Below are 15,579 nucleotides of genomic sequence, written 5' to 3'. Positions count from 1 at the left end.
TTCCTGCAGTTCCTCATCAGGTTCGAAAAACTCCGAGAGTTAACTCCTAAGGGCCCAGCGTTAGGTTCTCCAGGGACAAGCCTGCAGCTCATCCTGGACACCCTGGTTAGCTTCAAAGGAAAAGTCTCAGTGCCATCTGCTCTGAGGTCTCCTAAAATGGAATTTACAAGATGCGAGCAGCTAAAGTCAAGCTCAGCTGCAACAAAGAACGCAGAACCCACAGTGGTTTAAGGAAGAGACCAGGACAATCTTTAATCATGAAAGTGTAGTATGCTAATTAGACCGGACAGCCGAATGACCTTCCGGACATCCTTCTGGACGTCCTTCCGGATGACCTTCTGAACGAAGCCAGGGCTGCGAGGGCCGAGCCCCTTGCACAAACTTTGTGCATTGGGCCTCTAGTTAAAAATGTTTGCCTCTTTGGGGCAGGTAACCTTGTCCTCTAATTTTTAACCAATGGAATGTCTAAATTATGAAAACATACCTAGAAAAAAGTTCCTAAAATGTAGGGAAGAAATGATGAGTTACAGATGGATGGAAGCAAGCATTCATTAAATAATGACTTGGACCTCAGGTCCTTTAACTATCTGAATTTATTTTACAGGTGGCTAAGATCCAGCAACTTTATTTCTAGGTCATTTGTCTTTGATTCTCACTGGGGGGGTGGGGGGGTGCGGCGGGGGGGGGGGGGGGGGGAGACTAAACAAAAGCCTGAAGATCACACTGCTTCAGAAATTTCTCCTCAATGGAACTTGCCCCTCAGTGGAAGTTTGAAAGGAGGCCATATATATGAACTGACATATTTATATATAACGGGCAAATTAAGACATAAAACACAGTGGTGCCTGAAGGGAAAAATTAAAATATTAAAGAGGGACAAGTGAAGTTATATAACAATCCCTAGCTGAATTTTATCTTGACCAAAGCCTCTGGTAAGAACAAATGTTATAAGGAAACCAGACCTATATTTCCTACAACCTCAACTGGATCACAAAATGGCTTTGCTGGGACTGCCAGAGGTTTGTCATGAAGCCACTGCTTGCAGGGAGGCCTTCTTCCCAGTGAGAATGGGGACCTGCACCTCCAGAGTGAGTGGCCCACCTGTGACTCTGGGTCACACACCTGGCAGAGAGGTGACAGAGTTTGAGATGAGAACTGAACTGGTACGAAATACATAGTGAGCAGGAGGCTCAGGGGAATACAAGTCCTTCCGCCTCCCCCGCGCTGAGAGGAAGCCCAGGAAACCCACCTGCTCTTGTCTACAGAACCTGCATTTCAGTGTGCAAGGGGCCTGGTGTTGGTCTGCTTTCCAATGTTTTATTTTTCGTAAAAATAAAGTGCAACCACATAACTGCCCACAGAACATAGATTTCTGTTAAGAATCTGAGTAGAATATTATCTAACAACCACCCTTTGCCACTCCCTTCAAAATGGAAATATCATTTTTGGTTTTGTTGATTACCAAAGCATTCCATCATTATTGTAAAAAATGTCAGGAACAAGAGGATGTGGACATTAGAACATGAACGCTCTTGCTCTGATCCAATAGCACTCCATAGAAGATAAGCACTATTAATAGTTTTCTTTGTCAATATCTTCTTAGACATCTAAATGCGGAGACATGAAATTTGTTCACTCTGACCATAAATGGGATCATACTACACTATTCTGTAATCTTCATTTTACTTGAAAGTATACGGTGGGTGTTCTACCTACGGATGTGTCTTATCATTTTAAATTGCAGAATTTTCATTGATTCAACAAACAGTATTGAGCACTGACGTGGTGCCAAGCATTGCATCGGGTAGGTAACTGGTCACATGAGGCTTACAGCCCTTTCATATTCCATTGCTTGAAATGTACTTAATGACTCTCCCTTGTTGGACACTAGGTTGCTTCCACTTTTCTTTTGTTCCCTTGGCATTCAGTCCAATCCTGGCTCCCAGATTCTTTGGGGAGTATTTATAGCAAAGAGATTATTGTTACGGTCTCCAGACCCTCCCTTATAAATTCTCCAAAAAGCCATTTTCCTCTTGCGCCTTTACATCCTAACCATGCATTTTTTCAAGAGTTTGCACACCAGCTAAGATTAGTATTGAATTGGAATTGAAATTGGATTTGGAATTCCACCCCATCCCCTCTGGCCTGCCTGTGTCACAGGCATACACACCTGCAAGCTTGCCATGTGCTCCCTCTCGCACCTAGGAGGGCGCACCCACCTTGCTCTTTTACGAGTGCAACTATTGTCAGCACATAAATGCCCCCTCTCCCTTCTCAGCCTCCACTCCTCCTGAACTTTCATGCCCACACCTTTCCCTGCTACTTTAAGTCTAGCTGATGGCTGACTTCTCCACCAAATCCTCCCACAGTGCCAGCAACTGGAGGTGAATTGATATCAATCGCATGCTCACACTATCCCTAAGTGAGCACACAGGGCCATACCAAACGGCCACCTTCTGGATCTGCAGAAACGACAAAGCTGTCCCAAAGGAAGAAATCATTGGAGGTCTCAAGTCAGGGCTCCAGATGAGGAGCACGTGTCCCCTCGCTATCAGACCTCCTGGCCATCAGACCACTGCATACGCGCTTGTCTGCGCGTGGGGGACAGATGCCAGGTCAGGGCTGGCTGCAGGGAGGGAAAGACTGGGGGACACTGAGGCCCTCCACAGTCCCCCAGGGCAGCCACAGGCTGAGGCCCTACCTAAGTTGGCTGACTCCTGTGAAAATCCAATTGCAATATGTGTCTGTTTAGCTAAAGGTACTAAATATTCTCTTATTGAAAAGACAGGAATTATCACTTTGGGTTACGATAAAACCCTAAAGCAGAACAGTGAGCTGTCACAGACTGAGACAGGCAAATAGATCAGCTGTGGGCATCCAGGCCTCCTCACTGAACTAGCAGCCAGAGGTACATGAGCAGCTCAAGTCCCCATTTTTAGACATCCTCTAGGGGCCACAAATGCATTCAGTTAATTGATCCAAGCCCCTCCATACAGTCTAAGAATAGTTCATCATTTTTTTATTTATTCAGCAAACATGTGTTTAACATCTACTGTTTCCTGGCTTGGAATGACTATGCTTATAAAAATAGTCTCCTACACAGCATAGGGGGAGAAGGGAATCTGGCTCTGGTGGCAGCTCAGAGCATTTTCAATAACATTTTATTCTCATAATTTCACTGTACAGTTGGAAGAGGGATATTACCTCTTTGCTTTATTCCAAGGAAGAGGCGCTTAGAGAAGCTGATGGCCATGACAAAGCCACGTCACTTGTGGTCCCAGGGGAGCAGGATCGGGACACCCTCCCCACTCCCACACCCTCCTTATCTTGGGCTCAGTCACTTTGGGAGTTGGAATGGCTGCTTCTGTGGGAATGTATTGAGCGATCACTCCCTATCCTGGCCAATGTGGCTGAAATATTCGTGTTTGTTCATCAACTGTGTGTACAGTGAGAAGTCCACTAATTGGCTAACAAGAAGACTATCAAGTTATTTCTTTTAACCTCTTGCACCTTTTGTGTTCTCCAGGGGAAGACTGGAAAGAGAATTGGTCTTGGTAGCAGAAGAACTAAGTTGAAGTTCTTATTATATACCGTGTTATGTGACCTTGGGAATGTCATTTGACGTCTCCCTCTTTCTCATTCTTCTACAGTAACATCGGCATAATAATACCTCTCTCATAGGGCTGTTTGAAGGACTAAATGAGAAAAAGGGATCCCAATGAATGGGAAGAGTTCAATATTGTGTCTGGCATCTAGCAGGTGCTCAATAAATATTGACTGTTAATCTGAACGAGATAGGGTTTAGTTTAGTGGGTTGTTTACAAGATGAGCCTTGATGATTTGAGAGAACTCTCCCCCTTGCTTTAATGGAGAATTAGAAAGAACAAGAGCAAGAAAGTGACAGAGAAAGGATGAAGGGAAGGGAAGGGAGGGAGGGAGGGAGGGAGGGAGAGAGGGAGGGAGGGAGGGAGGGAGGGAGGGAAGGAAGGAAGGAAGGAAGGAAGGAAGGAAGGAAGGAAGGAAGGAAGGAAGGAAGGAGGGAGGGAGGGACTGTTAGCTTCCAGCCTGACTGCCTCCTTAGGGTCACCTGCCAGATGCTAAAGCATTTGTGTGTTTGCACCCAGAAAGGACTCCTGCCAGACCCTGGCTGAGTTTTCCCTGCACAGAAATCATTATTCTAACCTGAAATTAAGCAAAGTCATTCTGTTAGAGAAGCAGCTGATGGAGAGTAGGATATTGTGTTTTTTCTCTGGTCTTCTGAGGCTGGGTTGGTGGGTGGGTGGGGGACTACATGGAACTGGGCAGAATCAGAACCGTCTCAAAGAAACCCCAGACCAATGAGCCATCCAGCCCCAAAAAGGAGGGCTTGTAACCCATTCCCAGGGTCTGGCAGGACAAGAATGGTATGTTAGGAACAAACTGGATGCCATCAACAGATGTGGGATATAAATAATTAACTGAACCCTTCCTTACTTGGGGGAAAATGGTTCTTAGTTGTTTTATTGTTTCTTTGTTTGTTTGTTGTTAACCAACTTTTCATAAGAAGGTCAGAGGTGAAAAAAGGAATGAACTTTATGAAAAAGAAAAACAAAATTCTACTTATTAGTGGGGAAAAAATACAAAAATAGCCATAGGAGAATCCTTGTCTCTCAACTTTATTTCTAACTAGAGGCCTGGTGCACGAAATTCATGCATGGGGTCCCCTCAACCCAGCCTGCACCCTCTCCAATCTGGGACCCCTTGTGGGATGTCCGACTGCCGGTTTAGGCCTGATCTTGGGGATCGGGCCAAACTGGCAGTTGGACATCCCTCTCACAATCTGGGACTGCTGGCTCCTAACTGCTCACCTGCCTGCCTGCCTGATCGCCCCTAACTGCCCCCCCCTCCCCTGCCGGCCTGGTTGCCCCTAACTGCCCCCCTCCCCACCAGCCTGGTTGCTCCACGCAGCCTGTTGTTCAGTCATTTGGTCGTCCCTCACTAACCCCCCTGCCAGCATTGTCACCCCACGCAGCCTGCTGTTTGGTCATTACTGTTACTGTGACGGCATCCTGGACAATTTGCACATTCCTCTATTATTAGTATAGATTACTGCCACCATTCCTTATTCTAGGCCTTCATTATCTTCCACCTACACTCAGAAATACTAACTGCTCTCCAAGTTTAAGACTCTCTATCTGATCATGCCATGTTATTTCTCAGAGATCTTCCATGTTCCCTACTGATGGCAGATTAAAGGCTAAACCTTATGGCCTGGTAGTCAGGGCCCTTCAAGGTCACACCCCAAACTCATCGAAATCACCAAATTCCTTACTCTATCCTGAACTTGCACAACCACTTTCAAATATATATATATATATATATATTTATTTATTTTCCGAGAGAGAGGAGGGAGAGGGAGAAAGAGAAACATTGATGTGAGAACGAAACATTGATCAGCTGCCTCCCACGTCCTCCTACTGGGGATCTAGCCCAAAACCTGATACCTGGGCATGGGCCCTGACCGGGAATCAAACCGGCAACCCTTTGGTGCATGGGAGGATGCTCAACCAACTGAGCCACACCTGCCAGGGCTGCCCAAGCACTTTTACTGTCACCCCCATCCTCACAGTGGTCTAGTGGATGAAGCTCATGAGAGATAAACATAAAACCCGTTGTAAACATGGAAGTGGCTCCCAATAGTCAGCATTAGAACGATGCCTCTCTCCTTCTCTACCTGCTGAAATCTTACTTGCTGTTCAGGTGGAGGTTGTTACTTTCTCCATCCCTCTGTTCCTTCCTTTTCCAAGCGACCAGTGGGCATATCTCTAGAGTTTTGTTGCTACTTCTCTCCGTGGCTCAGAGAAAGATGCCAGCATGTGGTAGATGCTTAAGAAACCATGGCTCCATTCTGTTGAGCCTGTTTCCTAAGGACCATGGAGGGTGAGACGTTGCTGTGACACTTTCCAGAATTCCGTTAAGCAGAAGGCACCAGAACATTTATACCTATTGGTGTTAGTCAGCAATTGTTCCGTTGGTAGTAACCAGAGTTCATGTCTGTGGACTTTTAAGTGAGTTTTCCTTCTCCTAACAATATCTGGGGAGCTGAGATTTTTCTTTTGTCTCGGGTCAAAGGTTACCAGTAATGGTATTAGTATGGTTTTCTTCTTATATTGTTTTTCCTAGAAAAGGAAAAGTAGCCTCAGGATTATTTATTGATTGATTGATTGATTGATTGATGGTGGTAGAGTCAGGATCAGCTGGCTAAGAGAAAGAAAAACGTCCCCCAGGATACAGACCTAGATTGGAACCCCATCTCTGCTGTGCCAGCTGGATACCCCTCAGCAGCATCTCTTCCCAAAACAAAACAAAAAAATGTAACTAGGAACTAGAGCATTGTAGACATTTCCGTTTCCAAGGAGAATCCTGGCTTTACAGTGTGAGGTTTTCATCGTCAAGGAAATAACCCCAACGTGGTAGGGAAGTTTCCATCCCTAGCAAGACAGATGCAGCTTGCAGAACTTTAAAAAAAAAAAAAACACAACAAAAAACGTTTCTCCCTGCCAAGTTTTAAAAATCTCAGGATTAGAGTTTCAGGCGGGATAGGGACCCGGTCTCACCTCTGGTTTACCTACCCCCTGTCTTCACTGTCAAGATTAAGCTTAGTCAGGAAATAACCCGTGAGGATTTCTACTGACCATGTGTTCCCACTGCAGCAGCAGGACACGGCAGTGCTGCCTGGCCCTGTGAACCTCTCAGCACACGCAGAAGGCGACACAACCTAGGCAGCGCCCTGGGGTGGGTGGATGAGAGTGCTGAAGGCTCTAGGAGGCCCTTGTGGTCCTGTCACCGGGAAGGCCAAGGGATCGATACCACCCCATTCGCAACTCATCGACAAGCCCTGTACCTGGGCTGAGGAATCTGACTTAAATGAGAAAAATAAAATTTAGCAATTGCAGAAAAGAGAAAATCTCACCACTCTATTATGAATGCCACACCATTGATTCAGAATCACTCAATTGCTCTGCTTTTGATGATCTCCACTCACCATTTTCCCTGCTCATCTCTCACGACATGAAATGCACACGAATCCGACTTGTGATGCTCACCTATCGTCCTGCTCTAGCAAACACAGTTTCAATTATGTAGAAATAAGCTTTGAGACTTGGTCACTGACATGCAGGGTAAGGGAATCAGTCAACAAAATATTTTCTTCTCGTCTCACAGCCTCACTGATACACTGTCAAATTTTCTTCCAACATACAAAATCAGATACAATGGACGAGGGCATACAGCCCAGCTGTCTTTCTAATTATCATCTTTTCTTGATAGGACTCAGTTAAACAATTCTTTTGGGGGGAAAGATTTTTTCTTGTGTTTGTCACACAGATACCCACTCTCTGTTTTGCAGAGACAGAGGTGTGTAATCGTGTAACAATTTCTTTCCCACAGAGGAATGCCACAACGGCCACCGTGAACAGCTGCAGACCCGGCGCTGTGGACGTCGGAGGGAAGGTTTCATTACCACGTGACATGACAAGGGAGTGAGTGAGTAGGTGTGCTTCCACAAGCCTGATCTTCCCCCCACTATTTGGCATTTATCACAATCACCTGCTACTTGATGTCTCCAGCTCATCAGGGCCTCTCTGTCCCCAAGCCCAATGATCACTCCCACTTCATTACTGGTCACACGCCCGCAATGTGCTAAATGCTTTCCATACATTATCTCACTTCATCCCTGTAGCAACCCTGTGAGGGAAGCACAATTCACCCATTTTGCAGATGAGGGCACTGAGGTTTAGGGAGATTAAATAATTTCTCTGAGATCAGACAGATAGTCAAGGGGAGGAGCCAGTTTTGAATCTAGCTGCACCAGATTCCAAGGACCTGCTATCATCACGCAGCTCAGTATCAAGTTTAAGGAAAGGAAGGGGGTTGAAAATGAAGACCCACTAGTCCCGTGGTCGGCAAAATGTGGCTCGAGAGCCACATGCGGCTCTTTGGACCCTTGAGTGTGGCTCTTCCTAAGCCTTAGGAGCACCCTAATTAAGTTAATAACAATGTACCTACCTATATAGCTTAAGTTTAAAAAATTTGGCTCTCAAAAGAAATTTCAGTCGTTGTACTGTTGATATTTGGCTCTGTTGACTAATGAGTTTGCCGACCACTGCACTAGTCTAACACTTCACAGTTTTACAAGCACGTTCACACCCATGACCTTACTTAACTTTACACAATAACTCTTGGAACTAGTTATCCCTACTTTACAGTAAGGAAATTAAGGTTCCGAGAGGGAAAGTCATTGAGCAAACAATTCAGAGAAGCTCCAGATCGCTGATGTAAAGATGAAACTCAGAAGCACCGCCATGCAATGAGGTGCATGATGATAAGAAATGAACGTGGACTTTGAGGTCAAAGGTTTGAATTTGAGTTCCTGTTCTGTCACTTACTAGTTAAATGACCCTGAGCAAATCATTTCACCTGTCCTGCCTCAGTTTTGCATGTGTAAAATGGGCATGCCAATCATACCTTAAAAGGTATGGATCCATTTAGGCTGTTTCCAAATCTTAGCTATTATAAATTGTGCTGCTATGAACATAGGGGTGCATATATCCTTTCTGATGGGTGTTTCTGTTTTCTTGGGATATATCCCTAGAAGTGGTATTACGGGGTCAAATGGCAGTTCCATTTTTAGTTTTTTGAGGAAATGCCGTACTGTTTTCCACAGTGGCTGCACCAGTCTGCAGAGTGGATTAGAAAACTGTGGTACATCTACACAATGCAATACTATGCTGCTGTAAAAAAGAAGGTGTTTTTTTTTTTATCATTTGCAACAGCATGGATGGAACTGGAGAGCATTATGCTAAGTGAAATAGGCCAGTCAGAGAAAGATAAGTATCACATGATCTCACTCATTTATGGAATATAATGAACATCATAAACTGATGAACAGAAATACAGAGACAAAGAAGCATCGAACAGACTGCCAAACTACAGTGGGAAGGCAGGGGAGGGCTTGCGGTGGGTGCGGGGGGGCGAGTAAGAGATCAACCAAAGGACTTGTGTGCATGCATATAAGGATAATCATTGGACACAGACACTGGGCGAGGAGGGGGGGCAGTGAGGGCATGTGCTGGGAGGTAGGGGAGGTCAATGGGGGAAAAAGGAGACATATGTACTACTCTTTGTAATACTTCAAACAATAATAATAATAATAATAATAAAAGGTACGGATCCAATTAGGTACTGTGTGAGAAAGTACTGTGTAAATTACCCAGTGCAATACAATCACAGGTTTTTGCTATCTGAAAACAGCGTATTCCCATGAAGCCTTTCATAAGCTGAAATGATGTAAAGCAAAGAAGCACCTGCCATTAATTTGCACAGAAACATTTGTAAGCATTCCCAGACTGCCCCCCGCCCCAAAAAATAACCTACAAAATCATGCCAAATCACACATGAAACACAAAGTAACACCAATAGGCAGTCAGCACAGAGCCGCTCTCCCCGTGCAGGTGCTTGCGGCCTGTGCAGTGGCTCAGTGCAAAGCAAACGCCGGACAGCCTTCCTTCCTCGCCTTTTTCTGGTCATTGGCGGCAGCATCTTCTCAGCGGTGGGGTTGGGTTTGCCTCTTGGTGCTTTTACAGTCCCTTTAGAAAAATGTCAAAGCCACTGCTTTGCTCTCTAACACTTATTTCTAACCAGGCTTTGAAGGTTGATTAGAAAGAAGCCCTCGAAATAATGACGATACTCTGGAATTAAGGTCATTTTTCTTTTCTTTAGTTTTTTTTTGAAACAATTTTCATATGATAATCACTTCAACTGTTTCTAAATTCAGCTTCATAAAAGGCTCTGCAGAGCAGATGCCTCCATGCTCAGGAATGATCACAAAAGACGCAAAGCATCGCTGTCGGAACTCACCTGGCACAGAATTCCTGCCCCACCCGCCGGACAGAATTAGAAAGAGGGCTGACGGGCCAAGTGCGCGGAGGCCTGTGGATCTGTTTCTGGCACCAAGTCTGACAATAGGAATATTACAGAATGACCCTTAGATCACAGACGATGGTGTCCAACAGCTGTGGGTCTAAATCCCGCTCCGCCACTCACGTGTATGCAGGCTACTCACGCACACTCTCAGAGCCTTGGTATTGTCACCTGCAAAACAGGGACACTAGTGTGTGCGATACGTGGCTGTCAGAGAGAAACATACATGAAATGCCTGTGCATATACACAGGAAGGAGGACCTTTGCCCTTCCCTCTGCCTTTACTCAGAAGCACTGTTGTCACCGGGTGAGTTTGCAGACTCATGCGCCAAAGCAAAGACTATACTTTGTTCAAGTCCAATACGTTCCCTCTACCTCTTGCTTTCACCTGGCTCCAGACATAAGCAGAAATCTCTGGCACTTTCTCTCTCATCCCTATATATACTAGTGGCCCAGTGCACAAAATTCATGCACATTAAAAGGGAATTAATTAGAGGAACTATTTTATTTTATTTTATTTTATTTTATTTTTTAATATATTTTATTGATTTTTTAAAGAGAGGAAGAGAGAGAGATAGAGAGTTAGAAACATCGATCAGCTGCCTCCTGCACATCTCCTACTGGGGATGTGCCCGCAACCCAGGTACATGCCCTTGACCAGAATCGAACCCGGGACCCTTCAGTCCGCAGGCCGATGCTCTATCCACTGAGCCAAACCGGTTTCGGCTAGAGGAAGTATTTTAATATTGCTATTTGCCCTTTCTCTATAATGGAAGTGTCAGAGATGAAAGAAAACTAGTAAAATGTATATGAAAATCTCCCTCCTGTCAGAGTCTGGGGCATGCCGCGGTCCCAGAGTCAAGTCCTTGCCCACCTGCGCGCGCCTCGAAATCGCATGAGACCCAGATCCGGCCGGCCCCACCCCCATCAAGCCCTGCAGGGCAGGGGGTGCAGCCTCAGGTCCCCCCGCCCCGGCGCAAGGGTGTGACGACCATTTGCACATTAGCTCTTTATTATATAGGATATAGTACTGTGACTCTGTCCCTCACAGCTTAGCAGCTAAGTGGTGGAAGCACTGAGATTTGAGTTGAGGATGGAGCCTCACCCAATCCCTCCACCAATCAGGTCGAGCCTGGTTGCCTGACTAATGACAGGAGGCACTTCCATGTCCAAGGTCTGTGTATTTATAGCTCCCAAGGAAAGCCCACGGGGAGGAGTAGGGGTTGGAGGAACAGGATTTGGATAGTTCCAGGTCTTTGGCTGTAACACCACTAACATCACCTCACGGAATAAAATGGTAGCCAGTACACACCGAAAGAAGCCTCGTTTCCTAAGCAAAGACTATATGCAATCCTCTTCTAAGTAGCTTCAATTCTAATGACAGGGTCACTTCCAGTCTCCTTTTTTTGTTTTGTTTTGTTTTGTTAATCCTCACCTGAGGGTATTTTTCCATTGATTTTTAGGGAGCGTGGAAGAGAAAGGGAAAAACAGAGAGAAACATCAATGTGAGAGAAACACATCGACTGGTTGCCTCCTTTTAAAAATTCCCTTTCCTGCATTAGCAACCAGACAGCACGTGGCTGGAGCTTTCTGCCAGACCCTCCGGAGCCCCCCTGCCGAGGACAGGGTGGTGGGCCGGAGCGCCCCTGCACGGCAGCTTTGCTGGGCGAGGAGGCAGGTGCCCCTCCTGCCAGGCGCTTGCAGTTGGCCCTGGGAGTTATGAATTGTAAGGAGGTCTCCGCTCGATGACGTCCTGCCACACAGCAGGCTCTCTTTCCAGCAGGGAAGCCAGGCTTTTTTCAGGGTGATACATCTGGGTTTCTTTTTCATTCATCAGACATAGATCCAAATGTAGAAATGCCCAGCGTGTCATCACATACTAGTATTTTCACGCTCTACTGAAAACCACACACAGCCAAAACAATGCAAATGTCCTGCAACAGACCAATGGATAAGCAAAACGGTCTATCGATGGTTATGTATATTTTACCGTAATTTTTTTAAAAAGAGAGAAAGGACTACCCAGCTGTCCTGGGATAGGGACTCCATGAGTGGAGAGGGTCCCCGAATTCCACCCGGCTTCCGGCTTCCACATGTCATGGGGGCAGAGCTTTTCTGAGTGAGAAAAGATCAAAGCCACAGGAAACAATGCTCTTCCCCAGACCTGGCAAAGAGCCTTACTGAGCGGCCCCACCGACAAAATAATGGACTCCATGCCGGCTTCTGTTCATCCAGGGGAACAGCCCTCCCCGCGCCGGGAGGGGGAGGCAGCACTCTGCTTGCAAAGGCCGCTCAGCCCTTTGGCCAGAAGGCAACCAGACGAGCCTGTTGTAGTCTCTGGCACATGATTTATGGCCACGGATATGGTTTATTTCCAAATTCAAACTATAATTCTAAAGACATTTCTGGGGGGGGGGGGGGGGAGAAATGATTTCCCTCCAACGGCATTTTTTGGCTACTGTAATAAAACTTAATTCCTTCATGTTTGCGCATGAAATATAAAATTTTTTTATTCGATTATGCCATTATAAACAGATTTCCTCCTAAATGTCTTCTACAATACAGAACTAATCCTGGGTCTTCTAAATGATCCTGGCTAAGAATACAATAAATGGTTTTTAAATGTCTATATGTAATTATTTTATCCATGAATAAAAGAAGTAACTGCCGGCTGTAATTCGTGGAATTGAATAGAAAGAACATAATTTACATCTACTGCTTTATTCCTAATAGCAATTGTAAAAATAACTAAAAATTCTGGGGGCTGTAGTCATGGAGACACCCCTACCTTTTAAGTGTAAGATATAATTTGTTGAGGAATGTCTGCTAAACCAGAATGAAAACCAACAGAGACAAGCAAACTTAATCGAAATCTTTAAATTCTAGTTTTTCCTCTTTCAATTGGATTGTTTCATAACAACTTAGTGCCTGGAAATAACCACAATGAAGAGTAATTTCCAAATGTGGCAAACTTAAAAAGAAGCTCAGTTAGAACACTGGGAGAAAAAAAAAAAAAAGAAACACAAAAAACCCCACTCCAACTACAGTGTTTTGAGTGGATTCCAACTCTGATGGACGGGAGGGGAGGAAAGGGCGCTACATAATGAATAATGAGCGAACAAGATGCGGCCCCAACTCTGTCACGGTGAGCAACCGAGTGCCCGGACAACGGTGTGAGCTACAAATGCGAACTATGTGGGTAACTTTAAATAGCTATCACACTAATAATGGAAAAGAAACCGGGGAATGAATTTTAATAAGATATTACATTTAACCACAATGTATCCAAAACATGATCATTTCAACATATGATCAATTCTAAAATTATTAATGGAAAAATTTAAATTCTTTTTTTGTTGTTCTAAATCTTTGAAAGTCAAAATGTCTTTTTTTTTGTTTTAGTTAAAACACATCTCAGTTTGGGCCCAGCCATGTTGCAGATGTTCAATAGCCACATGTAGCCAATGTCACCGTATTGGACCAAGAAGACAGGAGGAGGCATAGAAAATATGCAAATAGCTCAAAAGCAAAACTGTCCCTTATCAGGGCTATAAAAGAGCCATAATAAAACATCAGGGGCATCTTCAAAGAGGTGGTTGCATCTGAGTTGAGTCTTAAGAGTCTTTAATTTAGGACATGGTATATTCAGACTTGCATTATGTAAAGAGCTGACTGAGGCTGAAGGGAAGATCGGGTGGTTGGGATGGAGATAAAAGGAATCAAGGGTCCAGGCAAGAGATGTTGGGAACCTGGGCAAGGACCAGGGTGAATCTAAGATATTTTGGAGGTGGAATTAGGAGATACAGAGACTGACTAGAGATAGGGCCTGTAGAAGACACTGAAGTGGGTACCCAGCAACCATTTCTCTTTCCTTCCCTGTTAACAGAAACCTGATTTTGTTCAGGTGGTCTGCATCCTCTGCGATGCCTTGTTTTGGGGAGGAAATGAAGGAATTCCCAGCCCCGGGAGGGTGGATCTTGGTGAACGTAAACCAATTATAGTAGCTTTATCTTATCACTGACTGGCTTAGGAAAAGAAATGGAATCCAATTTTGCCCAATGAGACTTACAGGCTAGTGTACAAGGGTGGGGATGGGATTCTGAGAAGGGCTTCTTAGATCTTAAGATACAAGGAGGAGATATCTCTGCCTTGGTGTGGTGTGCCGAGGAGGTAATGTCTAGAGCTGCTGCAGCCAATGTCAACCAACATCTGAGAATGGCAGTGGAAACATGGACTCTTGATGACATCATTAAACCATAGAAATAACCAACCCTGGAAACATTTCACCTCTGGACTTCTTGTTTTGTGAGGGAATGCATGTGCAGGTTATTTAAGACACATGGGGTTATCTCTAATTTCCATCCTAACAGGAAAAGGGAAGACTCTAGAGTCTCTAGACAATGCCCCAACCACTGGTAATAGCCATACCATCTTTCCTTTGTTCAGCCTGTTATTGGCATGTGAAGCTCTTTACTTAATGTCCTCAGGGACCCTCCCAACAGTCCAGGGAGGTGTTCAGGCCGACACTATTGTCTGCTTTTTCCTGCACAGTGTCCCTCTCCCCCACTCTCCTTTGCATTCCCAGCAACTGGTACAGTACCCAGAATAATGATCATTGCTATCATTTCTTAAGCTCTTTCCATGTGTCAGGAGGAGTTCAATGTTTTATATACACAATCTCACTTTATTTCCTCATTGACAATAGCTTGCAACTGCTCTATGCGTTGGGATTTATTATCACTATTTGACAGACGAGGAAACGGAAGCTCAGAGGGGTTAAATAAATTCAAGGTCTCAAAGTGAGTGACGTAGCTGCAACTTGACCCCGGTATGTCTCTCTGCATAGGTTACATTCTTTACCACCACAGACACATGGCACAGAGCAAGTCCATGTGTTTCCTGAATAAATGCATGAATCTAATGAACAAGTAAATGGCTGCTCAAAGAGATGAAGTACCTTGCATAAGGTCACCTAGCTGAAGACAGATTCATGACCTGACACAGGTCTCCTAACCCCAAGGCTACTGCCCTTCCTACCATATTCTATGACATTTCCAGCTTTATTGAGGTATATTTGACAACCCACGACTGACATTTATCTGGCACTTGGTTAGATAACCAGCCTGAATGGTTCCTGGCAATTTCTTTGTGTATGTGTCTTTTCTGTACAACGCAATATGTAAGTTATTGACTCTTATTCAACCTTGGCAATAAATTATGCCATCTTTCCAATAAGGGTGTGGCTGATAACTTTTGGAAGGATAAACATAGTCAAAGATAGAGTGGCTCCCTCCTCAGTCTCCTATATCCCTGTCTTTTTGAAAAGATGTTATTATTCCCTCATGAATGTCTTTCCAATCAGCAAAACCATGTCAGGCTGTCATCCTTTTTCTTCTCCTTATTTCCTCTTGGGTTCCATGTCAATATTTACACATCACCACTCACTCGACTGTTAACCTAAGATGGCCTTCGATCCCGTCCCCGACCTCTCATCCAATAACCTCACATTTTCCATTATTTAATATCGTCTCTCATAACATTTCCACTTTGACAGGAAAGTAACTTTCCAAAGTCCACTGATATTTCTCTTTTAAAAAGAAGATTGGTTGAACATTCAAG

At 44.7% G+C, this 15,579-nt stretch overlaps 1 protein-coding gene and 1 non-coding gene across 6 annotated transcripts in view; both read right to left on the bottom strand.

The window, feature by feature from the left end:
- The window catches only part of NCALD (neurocalcin delta), a 316,714-nt gene that overhangs the window by 24,370 nt on the left and 276,765 nt on the right, over window positions 1-15,579 (bottom strand). The window lies entirely within an intron of this gene.
- On the bottom strand, window positions 7,349-7,479 carry LOC138993557 (small nucleolar RNA SNORA41). The gene has a single exon (XR_011468284.1). It is a non-coding gene; the product is annotated as a small nucleolar RNA SNORA41 (small nucleolar RNA).

The sequence above is a fragment of the Myotis yumanensis genome, unplaced genomic scaffold (assembly GCF_028538775.1).
Source record: "Myotis yumanensis isolate MYYU_CA2020_CCGP unplaced genomic scaffold, mMyoYum1.0.hap1 SCAF_15, whole genome shotgun sequence".
Classification (NCBI taxonomy): Eukaryota; Metazoa; Chordata; class Mammalia; order Chiroptera; family Vespertilionidae; genus Myotis; species Myotis yumanensis.
This window is presented reverse-complemented; position numbering and strand designations above follow the sequence as displayed.